Raw genomic sequence first — 16,939 nt, forward strand, 5'->3', positions numbered from 1 at the left:
GAAGAGCAATATACTCTCAGCGCTCGATTCTCATTGTCAAGATACTGTAATGACTAATTCTGCTAATTCACTTAATTTTGCTCCAATGGAATGTACACTAGTGAATTTATTAAATGTTCAATCTCATAGCCAAACAAAGTATGAATAGAGAATTCTTGCACATTTCAGTGCATCCCAAGAGCACATTAATCTTTAAGTGATAGTGGCACGCCTCCCTGTACAACTCAGCAGTGAGATTAAAAACTAAAGGCATTTTAGAAGGCTTTTAGACTTCAGATTTCGAAAAGGCATTTCTGTATTCTGTGATGTTACTGTTGAAGTGTTGGACTTTGAGGGTGTAAACAAGCACTCCCAGTGCAATCTTTTCTACAGACCCATGGGAATTTAGCTGTGAGAGGAAAATATTACTAGTTGTATGGGAGGGTCAGCTAACCTTGTGCCTGCAATTCAGCCACATTGTGCTGAAAAAAATTAGAAACATATCGTTGCATTTGGAAAGTTTCAAGTGCTGTTGTATTGACATTTATGACATGCTGTAAAGAAGTGGTTGAAGATTTATCTGCCACCTTATTTCTGAATGTATTGAGCCACGTCAAGAATACTTTAGAAACATTCTGATGATTTTAACGCTCATGTTTGATCCAATTTGGAAGATATTTTATGGTCTACCTTTCTTTCTGTAGACACCAACTTAAAATGTGCACCTCCTCTAAATGATTATTTTAGTGAATGAACTGCCTCGGATGATAAATCAGATCAACAGAAAGATTCAAGATTCAATGCTTGGCCAGTTTTTATTGTGTGTACTCAACAATTAACCTCACTGTCCCTGAACTACTGAGGGTAAAAAGATAAGCTAGGATTTTGGTTCCTGAGCCAGTGATGCCTGATGGAAAATGCAGGGGTGTGGATGGTGAAGGAGGATGGAATTGGATAGTGCTGTAAGCCTGACATATAACCAAACAGATTTTATAGGTGTAAAAAAGTGTGAAATGGATTTGCCAAATTGCTCACATTTTGCACTCTCTCTGAAACAAATTTCATTCCCCTAATCTGCATTCACACATGATCAATGGACATGAAACACAGAGGGAAGCTGGTGTTTGTAAAGTTGTCGCCCAGGCTAAAATAAATTCTAAAAATGTATACATTCTCCATCAGAATCTGTAAAGACAAGATAAATTAATATTTTAGTGGCAGACCCTTGACCAGAGCATTGATGTTTCATATCTCTCGGGTTCCAAAGTTGATGGTCCAGTTATAATGATAACAACTCTCAATCAGGTGTGAGAGCCAAGCATCATAGGTGAAAGTTTAAAGCATGTAAATCACAGTGCATCACCGTACATGAAACAGAGGGGTAGAACAATTGACCTGGATATAATATCTCGGAGTTAATAGTTTTAGCTATGATATGGTGGGAGTTATGAAATTAAGGGTCAGAAGGAATATCAGCAAACAAAAGCTGATAGATTTGTACAATAATATATCAGGAGATGAATGGTCATGACCTGAAACTTTAATTCTGTTTATACCTCCACAGATGCTTCAAAACCTGCTGAGCACTTCCAGCATTTCCTGTTTTTTTTATTGCAGTGTAAATGGGTTTGACAGACAATTAAATGTGCTTCTGAGATATGAGGGGTTGAAACTATAGTGATAAGATGGGTAGGTAATTCTGGTGTTTCATAAAGGACCTCAATGGGATTGCCTGTTTTTGAAAATTCTAATCAAGATTTTCCATCATTGATCATTTGCAAAAAGAACTCTGATCAACTATTTTCTCCATTATCTTAAAAAAAACTTGGATTAGCTGAGGACATAAAACTGATGGAACTATGTTCATTCAAGAATTGCAGATTGAGACATGTTTCAAGACTTTAAAATAATGAGCAAAATGAATGATAAACATACAGTCATTCTGGTAATTCAGGTGAGGTTTCAGGAATAAAGGATATTGACTGAAGAAAGTCAACCCACTATTGTTGCTAAAGATTCATTAAGGATTTGTTCTCAGATTGAGTGATATGCAGAATGGACTTCCATCAGAGGTAGAGTTTTGATTAGATTAGATTAGATTCCCTACAGTGTGGAAACAGGCCCTTCGGCCCAACAAGTCCACACTGACCCCCCCAAAGAGTAACCCACCCGGACCCATTTCTCTCTGACTAATGCACCTAACACTACGGGCAATTTAGCATGGCTAATTCACCTAAGCTGCACATCTTTGGACTGTGGGAGGAAACCAGAGCACCCGGAGAAAACCCATGCAGACATGGGGAGAATGTGCAAACTCCACACAGACAGTCACCTGAGGCTGGAATCAAACTCAGGTCCCTGGCGCTGTGAGGCAGCAGTGCTAACCACTGAGCCATCGTGCCGCCCCACGGTGTTATTAAAGTAGAAGCGGGGTAAATAATTTAGTCCTTCAATTCTGCTCTAACGTTCAATAAGATGTTGGTTGATCTGACTGTGGCATTGACTCCAATTTTCTGCCTGCCCCTCATAGTCCTTGACTCCCCTGAAAACTAAATACTGTTAATCCATTGAGCTTCTATCAAAAACGTAAGTTGGATATTTGTTTGGATAAGAGTGAGATTGAAGGTTATAGTGACAGATATAGGTCTATTTGATTAAATCGTTATGTAAACTTTGTGATGTGTTATTCATATCATGGCAAGTCTCCATGGAATATTTCCTGTTCTGGCTTTTTTGTACATATTTCCTATAATAATTCATTAAGTTTGGGTTTGACTAGGAAAACAGAGCTCTCAGTGTCTGAGTTTTACATTTGCACTTTTCAGTGATAGCAGTAATAGCCTTGAGTACATTTCTATTTCTTCCAAGTCGAAGGGTTTGACTCCATGGTAATGTTCTTACCTGCTTCTACCAACAGTTTGGATAAATCGGCTATCTGAACACAATTTAGTCATTAAAACGCGTTGTATGATGGTCTATTTGGCTCAAAGTATGACTGGCTAATTATGCCAACTAAGAAGCTGATTTTATTTTTAAAGATTTTTTATTTTCTTTCCTGGTAGGTTAATTGTTCCTTTACATGCTCCTTCTTCTGGAAGGAGAAGAGGTTCTGGATTTTGGTTCTGTATCCATTGAGTATTCATTGGTCCACTATGTTTGACCAATTAGAAGTCATGAGTCCAGAAATACAAAACAGAGAATTTCTGTTTTTCAGTGTTCAGGCTCGTCCCCAAAACATCCTGATATGAAACTGCTCAACTTTATTCAAACCACCTTCAATAGAGGATTCCAAATGTTAGCAGCACCATCACAGTTGCCCTCAGTCAGTGTTTATCCAGATAGAAGCTTTTGGCCATGTTGGCCTGAATATTTTTCAGATGTAGTGTGAGACTAAAAGACACTATAGCAGTATTTGAATAAGATTAGAGGAGTTTTCCGCAGCATCTTAATCAATATTTAATGCTCAACTAACATCATGGAAACAATTATTTGTTCCTTTTCACATTGCTGTTTATGGGATGTTGATGTGCACATATTGACTGTTCTGTTTCCTACATTATAACAGTGACTACACTTCAAAAGTTAGTAATTAGTTCTAAAGTGCTTTGAGAAATTCTGGGGTGATGAAAGGTACTCTATGAATGCAAGTGCATCCATTTTTTAAAAAAAATATGCCACATGGAACCTTGTGCCAGAGTCTTAAAAAAGGGAAGAAAATAACAGATAATGGCTTCATAGAATCTGCCAAATTCCAGATCTGTATTTGGCAAAATATAACGATCAAAGTCAGCTCCCTGACTTTATTTTGTGACGCCTATCTGCCAGAGTAAACTGTTTGATGAGCAACCCAAATGATTCCTGGTATTAGAAATATAAATTAAGCTGAAAAGAGATGTACCTTTGAATAAACAATATAGCATTTTCAAGATTATAAGGAAAATTATTGAATTTAATCTAGACAAGTTAAAGATTTCAAATATCAAAGGATATAAGTTACTCATTGTGAATTTAGGAGTAAGAAAATAATGAAGGTGGAATATTTCATCAAAAGGCAGATTCATTTGCTGGGAATTTCATACAAGTGAAACGTATAATTAAATACAAGGCACAATTAAAAGCATTCTTAGAAATAAAAGTGATTATGGAATACTTAGAAAAAGCGGAATTGATTCATTCAAAAAAAGTAGCCGAGTAAGGCATTATGATCCAGCCTGTTGTTAAAAATTGTATATCTTCATGCAATACAGTATTCATACTCAACAACAGTAAGTAAAAGAAACAATAACAAAAATATTATACTGGTTATATCCAGAAAAATACAATTGCCTACAAATCTACAAACAAATTTTTAGTTTACCTACATTGCCAATGTAAAAATATTCAAATAAACCCTTATAAATATTACAGTCCAAATGTGAGACTGAAGCTTTTGATTGACATTTGTTTTATTCCTAAATTGAAGTCACCTGTCCATAATATATCAAGTGCAGCTTATACTCTGGTGTGACTTATATGAGTTCACAAAAACCAAGTGCTAAAACCAAAAGCAGGGTGTGATTTATGTTTCATCAAATACTGTACGTCTCTGTCTTAATGTTACTTTTCTGAAGGTGTCGATATATTACACAGTGCACACAGTGCCATAAAAATTTTTATAACACATCCATCTTGCACATAAGGTGAGTCACAAAACACGAACTAGTCTTCAGAATATTAACATAACTGAATTCTGCATAAATTGTAACTATAATGTTGCATCAAAATGACCAGATATGAAATAATTTAAAATAAATTCTCAAAATACTCTAGTTCATCAGCAAAAGTAAACAACATTTCCAAAAAAAATGTACGTATCAGGAACTAATGCTTGTTTGGGCTGGCTATGAGTGAATGCACTCTCCAGTGAGCTCAGTTGTCACGTGCACTGTCCAACATGATAGTGAGCCATTAAGAATCAAAAAATACAATCCTTCAAAATCAGGTTATCTAACTTTAGCCGTGTTCCATAACTGGACTCAACATCTTGGGATGAGGATCGAGAGGAAAATAAGGCAGTATCCCTGCCCCCAATTGATATCCAGTTATATCTGCTAGAAACCAGGGGTATATAATCGATTTGGATCAGAGATCATTGCAAATATAATGTAAAGTTCCACTGACTTCATTCACTCTGTGATGCTTTACCCAAGTAACATTTCTTCATATGCAAGTCATAGTCTCTACGTTAAGCATTGGTGAGATGTTCAAATAGGAGTAGCATCATCTCTTTGGCTTATTCTTGTGCATAGCATCAAGAAAAGATCATTGGATAGCACTCAGGGGGGAGAACCCTGATTGATTTTCCACTTCGTCAGTTCATGGATATTCAAGGAATTGATAATGCCTCATTTCCGCCCAAGTGAACACAATGTCAACTTGTCAACTATTATCTCTGGGAGATACATGTGCTCTTGTGCATAAGATATGCATCACAGAACATCCTTTTACAGAATTTAAGTTCTGAATGCATCCATTGGATAGGAAAGACTAAGGAAAGTAGAGATCCACAGTTATGTGCCCTGATAAAATGTACTGAAGCCAGACATAGTGAGGAAGAAGAGCATGCACAATGTGTATTAAATGCTTATGATAATCAAGAGAACATTTAGAGGAGCAATTACTGTAATTGGATAAAGGCAGCGCTTTAAAATAGGCATTAGGTTTTGGGACAATGAGAAGTGCCTCTTGATGTCCAGTATAATTTCTCCAAAATTTCCTTTCTCCAAGCAAGAACTAAAGTCTAATTGGGCAGATGTGCTTGGTAATTATCTTTGTTTGATTTCTCAGATAAAGCTATTTCGTATCTTTGTTGACAAGAACAGTCAGCCTATTAAGTCCTCACCTTTCACAGATCAAGTAAAATTTAGACAGTCAAGTTTATCTAATTTCCAAGAGGAGGAAGTTCTTTGAAGGTTTTTGACCCAAAGAGCACTTAAGTGAAAATCTTAGAGCAGTATAAATCATTTTCATCTTCCCAATTTGTCTTTAAGATTCTCACCAGATAACCCCTGTTAAGATACAAAATAAAAATCATTTTAACAATTAACATGCTCTTTTCCGTTGTCTAATTATTTTCTGTCATGTATCCACAACAAAAATTAATTTCTTTCCATTCATATTTCTTTTACCTAATTGCCTCTTACCCATTATTATCTTCTAAAGCTGTTAATCATTGTTCAGCTTTATCTTACAGTGGTGATTAACTCCTTCAAAAATTGAGTTGCATAAATATCCCTTGGGAATGGGATTAGTGTCTGTGGGTAAGTGTGGGGGTAGATGATTGAACACTCCGAGGGATACAATGGGGGCTGAAAATAAGGTATTGTCAGTGGAAGGCAGCTAACCAGATTTGATTTCCCAAATTATGAGGATGAATGAATATTTAACTAATTTACTCAATTAATTTTTAGGATCAGGAAAACTTCAATAGAACTTCCCCTCATGATATTAAATGATAGATGGTATATAAACTAGGAAGAAATGGCATGAGGGGCTGAATAGCCTTTTCTTGTTATTTTCTTTCTGTAAATTCCTTTGCATATTTTATTGAGTGTGATATTGCTGTATAGTGAAATACTTTGCCAGATATATGTGAAGTTAAATTTCCTTTCTGTGCATAATAATATGCCAATCACAGGAGAATTCCTTCTACCATTGTGATGTTTCTTACATCTCAACACCAATGATCCTGCAGTGCTGGAAAAGCACAACAGGTCAGGCAGCATCTGAGGAGCAGAAGAATAGACATTTCGGGCACAAGCCCTTCATCAAGAATCTCTAGCATCTGCAGTACTCACTTTCTCCACTAATGATCCTGTCATCTCTCTGAGAACGATTGCCAATATTAATACCACAAATGAGCTGGCTTTGTCTCGTGGTCCCATGCTGGCTATAAAGCTAAGTAAGTCTATGCCACATATTTCATTTTAGACCTTCAAAGTTAACAAAATAAAACTTTAATCACATCAGAAAGACTAGAGTGAGAGCCTAAAACCAGAGGTAAAGGACAGTGTCTAAATAACTAGAGAATTGGGGCAACATAGTCCCTCTGATATTTTCTGTATTGTACTTGTCTCCCGAGAAGGTAACAAGTAACACAGCAATCACGGGCACAATGATAATTAAATAACAACCTGAACCTGTAGACTATTTGTGTTGTTTGGTCAAGTTAACCAACTAGAATACTTGTTCATCTTTGGCACCTGTTTTTATTCTTTCAAAGCTTTAATGTATGGACTTTATATTACATGAATCTTCCTCCTTTGGTCTTTCATTTTGCTCCTACATACTCATACATTTTCACTTATGGTGAAGTTAAGATTATTATTAATGCCACTTCCATTTTAACTCATTCTTTCCTTATGACCATGGAACTTCTTCCAAAGTTAGTTTAACTTATTCTTCCCTTCCTCTGATCATCCACAGGTTTTGAAGATTTCAAGTTGACATCTATTTAACTGCTATGGTTTGCTTTCCTGATCTTCTAATTTCCTGTTCTGCACTTCTGGTTCAGTTCTGACTTACATGGTTCTCCATCCAGATTTCACAGGTTATTTTCAATGATCAGAAACTGTAAGGGGAACCATTTGACTTTTAACCCCTTGCTGATATGTTCCACTTAAATGCCACCGAAAAGGATTTCCAACAACTGGGTAACATTGAAAGGTGCTTTAAAAATGAATAATTCCCGCACCCCATCTGAAATATTTAATTCACTAACTAACAACAGAAAGTAACAGGTGAAAAACAGCAAGAAAAATTGCGGGAGATCAAGATTAAAGTCTCCACAGACAACCACGTACCAGCAAGAATTTGGTTTAATTAATAGCACATTTTACATAATGATTACACTGTAATTGCGCTGACTAGCCTAGTGTCATTAAATATATCCCTGCTCTTTTACAACACCCTTAGGCTAAAAATAATGAGTTACATTGAAAATCACCGTGCAACAGGTTTATAAATAACATTAAGCCCCTACAAGATTAGTACTTATAAATAATAAATATTTGCCTTTGTAATTGAACAAAAAATGATGGCATTCCTTCCACCTTCAATGGCAAATTGTCATTTTATGCAGCTGAAAAGAAATTTTTCTCCTTCCTTGTAAGACGTGAATAATTTATTGTGGCTCCACACATCTCTATTTCAGACCCCATGCAGAGGCTAGATTGCATCCTTTACCTCTCAGCCTAACCATAACTAAACAGAGTTGATGAATGCCATGTAGCGTATCATAATGCATGCAGATTCTAAATATGATTCACTCCTGATTCTACACAGTGTATGTGTGCAACGGAGAGTGAAGGAAAAATAACCTTTAGAAATTCTTCTTGCTGTCTCCACTGAGTATGTTTAATAGCTGGTCTTGTCAATAGATTGAAATCGCATGAAATGCATCAAAAACAGAGGGGGTGAAATCAAGAAGGCTTGTCAGGAGAGTGACGATAGCCATAGTTTGATGCAAATTATTTTACGTGTTTCTGATCATCTTGTAATCTGCAAATACATCAGGAGATGACATGTAAATTTCGTGGTGTTCTGCTTTCATTTCCAACAGCAGTGATCAAATACAAGCTGGTCAGCCGCAAAATATATGTATAAATAATTTTCATTTCAAACGTATTAACAGTCAAAATATCAGAATCCGTCACGTCAGGTTAACAGAATTTAAGTGTGCCAGGTAGCAAAAATTGCAATTTTCAAACGCCAGAAAAAAAAATTAATGACCATCCTGCAAGGAAAGAATTTACAAGTACTGCAATTTCATTCGAGATATGTGCGAGGTGTTGGTGCTGAATTCCAGAGTTTATTTAGTTTAATTCTTGCTGTTATTATTAACCTGTCTGCAATTCAATAATACAGATTTTGCAATCAAAAATTACAGTAATACAGATGATTCTATTTAATGGTTTTTTTCTAAAGGTAAAATTGGAGCCTAATACACATTGTATCAATGATGTGTATTACAGCCGGTCTTTTATCAGCGTAAGGGAGTCATAACTCACAGGTCATGAGCATACCAGCTCGTTGTAAAGGTTCTCTCCATTATCTTTATTCAGCTCTCTTGGTGGTTTTTTTGGTAAGTCTACCATCCAGTGGGGTAACATGCCATAATGATTAGAAAGATCCAATTCAATCTCAGCTTGTACCGGTAGCTCTTGGCTGGGCAGCAACTAGAGCACTGCAACTTGCCTCACAATCCTCAAATAAAGCAGCCAGGATTCACATTACTAATTGTTATTGATAACCTTTTGTTGGAAAGTCTGCCTTTGTGAATGCCAAGTCAGTACAGGGTTTGGATGTTTGTGATATCTTCCAGTGGAATAGCCAACTGTCTTGGCTTCCATATTAAGCGTAAGCATTTAGGTGAGGTGTCTGAAAGAAGTATAAAAAAAAGTAGAATAAAAGAAGATAACAAAGAACATTTTAAAAAATCCTATAAAACATTCCTTTGGATGGAAGTAAAAATCAACTAGCTCTCAGCCTGATGAAAGAGCAGCGCTCCGAAAGCTAGTGCTTCCAAATAAAACCTGTTGGTCTGTAACCTGGTGTTTTGTGATTTTTAATTTCATCAATTGTATGGCATTAGGGGAAACCCCAATGTATTTTTAAGTGTTGCTGACAAGATAAGGACAGAGCATTTAGGTCTGGTTCAGTGTGCATTTCATAACCTTACTGTTGTCTTGCAAAGTCCAGGGACAATATTCTCACTTATCCACTTTTCATCTCATCAATTTAACAATATGCATAGAATTAAAGAATATTTACAGTATAGAAGGATAACATTTTGCAATTCCATGTCCATGCTAACTCTGTGTCAGAGCAACTCACCTAGCCCCACTCCCTCACTCTTTCCTTTTGGCTCTGGAAATTATTTCTCTTCAAATAATTATCCAGTTTCCTTTTGAAAACCATGATGGATCTACTTCCAGCACATTCTTAACCAACATTCCAGATCCTGACCACTCACTGGGTGAAGATTTTCTTTCTGGTGTGATTGGTTCTTTCGCCATTCATCCTAAATTGATATCCTCTGGTTCTCAAGCTTTCCGCCAATGAGAACAATTTCTCCTTACCTAATCTATCCAGTCTACACAGGCTGAGACAATACAAAGAAAAGAAGCAACAACTAATACATCAAAATATATCTTCCAAAAACAAAGGCGTTACAGGCAAACTGCAGCAATCTAACAGCACTCAGTTCAATCCCTGCGATATGTTAAATAAATTGATCTAAATTGAGGCAGGTACGGCCTCAATTTTAATTCCTATCATTTACTTAACTACTTCTGGTCTACACACAGGGGTCTCATGGGGTGGGGGGCAGGGTTTGATGAATACTATCTAGGATCCTTCTTCCTGATTGCTATCCAGCGATTCTTGCTGGAAATTGTGTTTCTAGACAATGGGTTAAGAAAGGATCAAGTTCAGCAGTGGTGCCTCTTACAGTCAAATAGTCCACTACAATTCACTGGTTAGCTTCGCATGTGAAGAATATTGATTTGGCTGTGATACTGGAGGGCTCAAGGTACTTGTGGAAATGTGCTCTGGCAGGCGGCAACATCTTCAGAACAGGAATGTAATTGAGGAAGAGGATACCCTCAAAATCTTAAGATCTGAGAACTCATTACAGGTTGCATTCAGGAAATAACTGAGCTGATTAACTCTGAAGTCAAAAAGGCTGGAAAGCAAAATTGTTTACTAACATATCAGTTTCTATGCTTCATTTAATGGACTAGGTATAAAAAGGTTGGAGGGGTTGTTGGGATAGGGTTTAACCTTGATGATAGTTCCAGTGAAGCAGTATAATGGCTCTAATTATCTCAGTGAAAGAACCATGTTGACAGTTGCTATTTTTGCCTTGCATTTTTCGAGCACTATGCATTTACCATTATGTTAATTCAAGCGTTATATCTGAAAGTGTTTATATGAATGACACAAGTGCCGGTGCAGGTAAAGGGCTGTGAAATGGTCTGTAAACAGAAAGGAATTGATTCTGGGCAGAGAGTAATGCTGTTAGAGTCATAGACATCGAATCCTGAGAGCTGTATTTTGCCATCCTGGTTACAAAATTGTAACAGACAGGAGCACTAGTATTGCAGAATTAAAAGAGGATGGTCTGAACAACTGAGAACAGCCACAATATTCAGACCATACAAGAAAATGAGTTAGTATATTAGCACAAAAATGATTACCACATTCCATTAAATTTTTAATTTACAAATAATTACTCGTAAATAACTAAGTACCTATCACTGTTAGTAATGTTTTTAATATGCCCAGCTTCATCCAATTGTATGTGTACTACCTAACCTGGCAGTGAGCTGTACATACAGAAAGACTTGAATTTGGTCCTTCATCTTATTTAATTAGTTAATCACTATTGGGGAGAAGTTAGGGTTAGTGTAATTGTCTGTGTTCAGTACCCATGGGTCAGGGGAGGGAAATTAGTATTTCTGCCTCTAATTGCTATCCAGTGACACCTGCTGGAAAATGCATGTACATGGACACCAGGTGAGGACTGAATTAGGTTTAGCTAAAAATGATTTCCTAAAGTCAAACAGTTTGCCAGTTATCAAAAGTCAAGAAGTATGGTCAATTCAGAAAGGTACCAGAGGGTAGTAGGTGCCCGTAGAACCAGATCCTAGCGTAAGTCAAGATGAGGGAAGAAATGCAGAACCATCTCTTCATTTTTAAAGAAAGAGGTATATGGCAGCTCAGCTAACATCTGTTAGTGTGATCAAGGTTGTATCCAAAGTACTGACTTATTTTCCTTTTCAACTGCTGACTGACCAGCTATGAATTTTCTAGTTTTAATTTCCATTTTTGTAAAAATCTGGATGTTGCTCTAAATTATTGGAAGTGGTCAGCAGAAAGTGTTTTCCCAAAGGCCATACTATAGCACCGCTCATGTGCAAGTTTGACCCCTGCGTTTTGACCTCATCTCTCTTTGTCCCTTTCTGACTCGTATAATTCACCGGATTATCTATAATCTTGTTATTGGACATAAATTTTACAAGCTGTTGAGAGTGCGGAAAATCAATACCCTTTAAATGCTGTTTATGTGTGATTAACGGTTAATATCCTCACAAATTATTTAATATAATAAGGTCATTTGTCTTTTGCATGAGTTTGGTATCTTGCAAAGAATAATAGAATAATAAATGAGGACACGGGTAAAAAGAGGAGATTTCAGATGCTTTCCTGGGTATGTTTTATTATCCTTATCAGTTTTACAGCCACAAAGCTACACTATGGTTATTTTATGCAAGTAATAAAATTAGGCTGAGATGGAATTAGCAGACTCAAAGCCCTTTATAGGTCAAGTCGGTGTTTTATGAGCCTGCGACTCCCCAGCACTATTGTCATGAGGCTAGTTAGAGGGGTCTTTAAGCATGATTTAATATGTCCATGCTTCAGAAAATAGTTAAATAGCTAATTAAATGTAGGAGTTAATTTACATATTAATTGACCTTGCAGTAATATTTATATTGATACTTACATGAGAAGCCTTTTTGCCTTCATTGCCTTTCATCATAGTTAGTCTGAGCAAATATGGTGGAACTTTTTTTTGTTTAAACTAAAGTTTCTTTTTTTATTGTCACCAGAGAGTTGTTGCAATCCCCGAGAATAGCATTGTACATCTGGCCCCAGGTTTTTCTATATTAGCACCAGCTATTGTTTTAGAATAATAGGGAAACATTTAGTAGACAAGGAAGGGTTGCAGGAAACTCTTGGATCTGCGCCTGTTCCAAAGCTGGTGTTAATTATGATAATCATCACGGCTCTTCTGTCAAGCAGTCCCCTGGGTATCCAGCTTCGTGACCACGTGGAGAAATTAGCATAACATTTTACCAACAGTTATGAGTCCAGACCATCAACCCACTCCGTTACAACAGTCAGTGCCTGGCATATAAAAATAAAAGATTACAGTGATGTGGTTGTTTCACAAATACAGGCAATTGGCAAAAGCAGCTGTGTCCGGATAAATCCACAAGAGCCACATGATCCAGCTATTACATTTTTTGACTTTTTTCGCACCGGGTTAAGTGTTTCGAGGCTGTAATATATTTGATTCTAATCCCATTGTTAAAAAATACTATTAATTTATACATAGGTTGTTTTCAGCCTGTGAAAATCGACGCACTGCTGCTCACACAATAGGTACAAATGAGGGGTAAGGTTCGGCGGGGGTCGTGGGGATGGGTTGGGGGTGACATCTGTGCACTGACAATTATCTAGGGCTCCAAACCCCAGAACATGCTACAATTTCCAAGTGAATGACTCTATAAATGGACACCTGCCATGCTCAGAGCGTGAATCATTGTAGTCGGAGATGTGCACAAGTGGAGGAACAGTCACGGCTAGTTGGCTGCTGATGTGTCAAATACAATCGCTGCTCAGGGTTCAGTGCCTCTGCCAAATGTTAAAGTTATTTGTTCTTGTCAATAAACCCAAACTTTACGGTGACCCTTTAGTTTTTATTATGTTCCGTGTGCTTAAAGGTAGATCTTTATTATTCTCTCCAGCTATGAATCTTGCCAGCGTTGGCTACAAGCGTTTCTCTTTAATAAACCTTGCTTTAGAATAGTCTTTTAGTGCATTGGCTAACTACCAAATAAAAGATAACAGAGCATTGGAATGCTTTCATCCTGAACTTGCCCGTCTCAGCAAAATTATGTTTGTTTAAATATTGAATTGGGAAAAAAAACTAAACAGTGATAATGAGACTTTCAGATGCGATGTTAGATGCAGCCCTGTCTGCTAACTCAAGTGAACGTCAGTGATCCATTGGCGCTATTCAAAGGAAGATCAGCATCATCACACCGTTCTCTCCAATGTTACACTTTGGACGGATACTAGCAAACACAGATGAGTGAATTATTATGTATCTTGCTCTGAACAAAATGGTCGCCACTTTCTCATCCACAAGCACACTGCTAATCTAGAATCTGGTTTCCAGCATCTGCAATCATTGTTTTTACCCTGTTTTGGAATATAGCCATGTTATGTGGTAAGGTACAATGCAGGCAAATCCTGATATAACGTGAAATGTCACTTTTAAATAAATACAAAATGGTGTGATATTGAAACACTTGGATTGCACCAAGTTCTATACTTGGCCAGCACTGAAGTAGTAGATCTCAACCAAGGTTATGATGGGAATGATATAGTCTTTAGCATTTCTGAACCAGACAAACGAAACGTTATCGAGGATAACTGCTCCTGCCTACTGGCCATTGGACTGCAGTGGCTACAGTGCATGGCAAAGGAGCCGATTCGGATCAATGCTCGCTGTTGTTAAAGCTGCAGAATCTCACTCACTCAAAAGCCTCATAACTTTAAGAATGGCCATTTGCTAATACATCAGAAAACTATGCCTTGTCTAAAGGATTCTCTTTCCATGGAGATGACTAATTTTATAGCAGTCAATAGGGTGGCTAGTCCCAAACACCATGGAGAACTTTATGGGCTCTATGTCACTTACACAACAATCAGGGAGTTAAAACACCCACACAGAATGCAGACCAAACCCATACTCCTGGTTTCATTTTGCTCAGCGTTTGAACTATTCGCTGAGCCTGCTCAGAAACAGGAATGATGTCACAAAGCTCACACTCTTTTAAGTGGTACAGGTCCTTGTCCATCTGATATTTGTCTGAACTCTAATACTTTGTAACGTATATATTCGGCTCTGCCTGTGGTTTGGTGTTAATTCATGGTGGGTTATAATTTCACAGCTGTTGGGCGCCCTCTTCGACCTTATCCATGCAGCATTTCCCTGGGACTAGTGGCTATTCCCCCATGGGTCACATCATAGCGGAGCCAGTTGCTGTCCTCACCTACACACTTTCCAAGTCATTATATGAAAATTCAGCAATCATGCCTTTGCAGCCTCTATAAGTATCAAAAGCCTACTCAACTATATGAAGGAACTACTGAATCCTATTCTACCCTCAACCATGTTTCCAACAGAAGTCACTGTAGAATTGCAATCAGAAGCAAGAAGTTGATTTTTCTTCTGTCTTTTCCGGGGCACCAAGAATAATTGATGCCCTCCACTACCTGCTCCGGTGAGATGAGGAGCTCAGCATGGTTGAGACTCAAGCCTGTGACCTATGATCAGTATGTCATATCAGTAATATGCTGGGTGGCAGTTCTGCTCACTAGCTACTAAGGGATTTATGCAATTTAGAGTTTTGAAACATTGTCTAGCTTTTCCTATTTGCAACCATGTGACAAGTTTTATGTTAGTATTACTTGTGCTTATATGAGGATTGTGTGAATGACCACTCACCCACACAATCATGCTTTTGACTCAGAAATCTATTTACAATTCATTTGAAATTTGGTTTCTAATGTAGATTTGTATTTATGTTAAAGAATCTTTTAAAGAAAATAATTGATTTTTTTAAAAAAATGTTCATCATGGGAATGGCTTTTTTTTTGCTTGATGTTTACAGTCACAGAAGAAAATACATTTTTTACAACTGCCATTGTTATTTGTCTTTTGCTCATTATTCCTAAATATTGTGGTTCTGCATTTGTTAGTATGATAATACATGTGTTTGTATTAATACTATGTTTTCTGTGTGTCAACATCACTATTAGATTATAAATCGCAACTTAGAAACAAAGCAAAACATTATTTAAGTAATGTGACTTAGCCCTAACACAAAAGAATTGATTGGAGCCTTCCTGCAGTCTCCATTAATGCCAAATTAATTGCGATATTGAGTTCTCTACTATGAAGAAACTGAATTGAAACTGTCAAATCTTAATTCATTCAGCCTCCTGTTGATTGCAGAGAAAAGAAACTTTCACTCCATAATCAGGGCTAGCTTCAATGGTAAAACGGGTATTTACTTGGCACAACTGGATGAGAATTGAATGGGTTCTACAATGAACTGGCAATTCACTGTTCGCTGCTGTATCCAAGTGGCAAAATTGAAACGTATTCTTGAAGTCTGTTAGTCATTATGTCACTCAGTACCCCTATACAATCTGTTTATTAAACCATAGGATTTGAAGGACATTGTTTTAAATGTATAACAATGTGTACATAGTCAATGGTTAGTCCAACATATTTAAATATTTGCAATAAAATCAGGAGAAACTAACTTCTGCATTAGCATGTTATGGCGAAGGGGTAAAAACAATGACTGCAGATGCTGGAAACCAGATTCTGGATTAGTGGTGCTGGAAAAGCACAGCAGTTCAGGCAGCATCCAAGGCGCAGTAAAATCGACGTTTCGGGCAAAGGCCTTTCATCAGGAATACAAGCAGAGTGCCTGAAGTGTGGAGAGATAAATGAGAGGAAGGTGGGGGTGGGGAGAAAGCAGCGTGAGTGGGGGTGGGGATGAAGGTGATAAGTCAGGGAGGAGGGTGGGGGAAGGTAGCAAAGAGTACAATGGGTGGATAGGGGTGGGTTGAAGGTGATAGGTCAGAGAGGAGGGTGGAGTGTATAGGTGGAAAAGAAGATAAGCAGGTAGGACAAGTCATGGGAACAGTGCTGAGCTGGAAGTTTGGAACTGGGGTGAGGTGGGGAAAGGGGAAATGAGGAAACCGTTGAAGTCCACATTGATGCCCTGGGGTTGAAGTGTTCCGAGGCGGAAGATGAGGCGTTCTTCCTCCAGGCGTCGGGTGGTGAGGGAGCAGCGGGTGAAGGAGGCCCAGGAACTCCGTGTTCTCGGCAGAGTGGGAGGGGGAGTTGAAATGATGGGCCACAGGGCGGTGTGGTTGATTGGGTGGGTTGTTCCCTAAAGCGCTCTGCTAGGAGGTGTCCTGTCTCCCCTGTGTAGAGGAGACTGCATCGGGAGCAATGGATAAAATAAATGATATTGGTGGATGTGCAGGTAAAACTTTGATGGATGTGGAAGGCTCCTTTAGGGCTTTGGATGGAGGTGAGGGAGGAGGT

Source organism: Chiloscyllium plagiosum, unplaced genomic scaffold (assembly GCF_037043375.1).
Source record: "Chiloscyllium plagiosum isolate Xiang-an unplaced genomic scaffold, Cpla_swu_hap1 HiC_scaffold_9, whole genome shotgun sequence".
Classification (NCBI taxonomy): Eukaryota; Metazoa; Chordata; class Chondrichthyes; order Orectolobiformes; family Hemiscylliidae; genus Chiloscyllium; species Chiloscyllium plagiosum.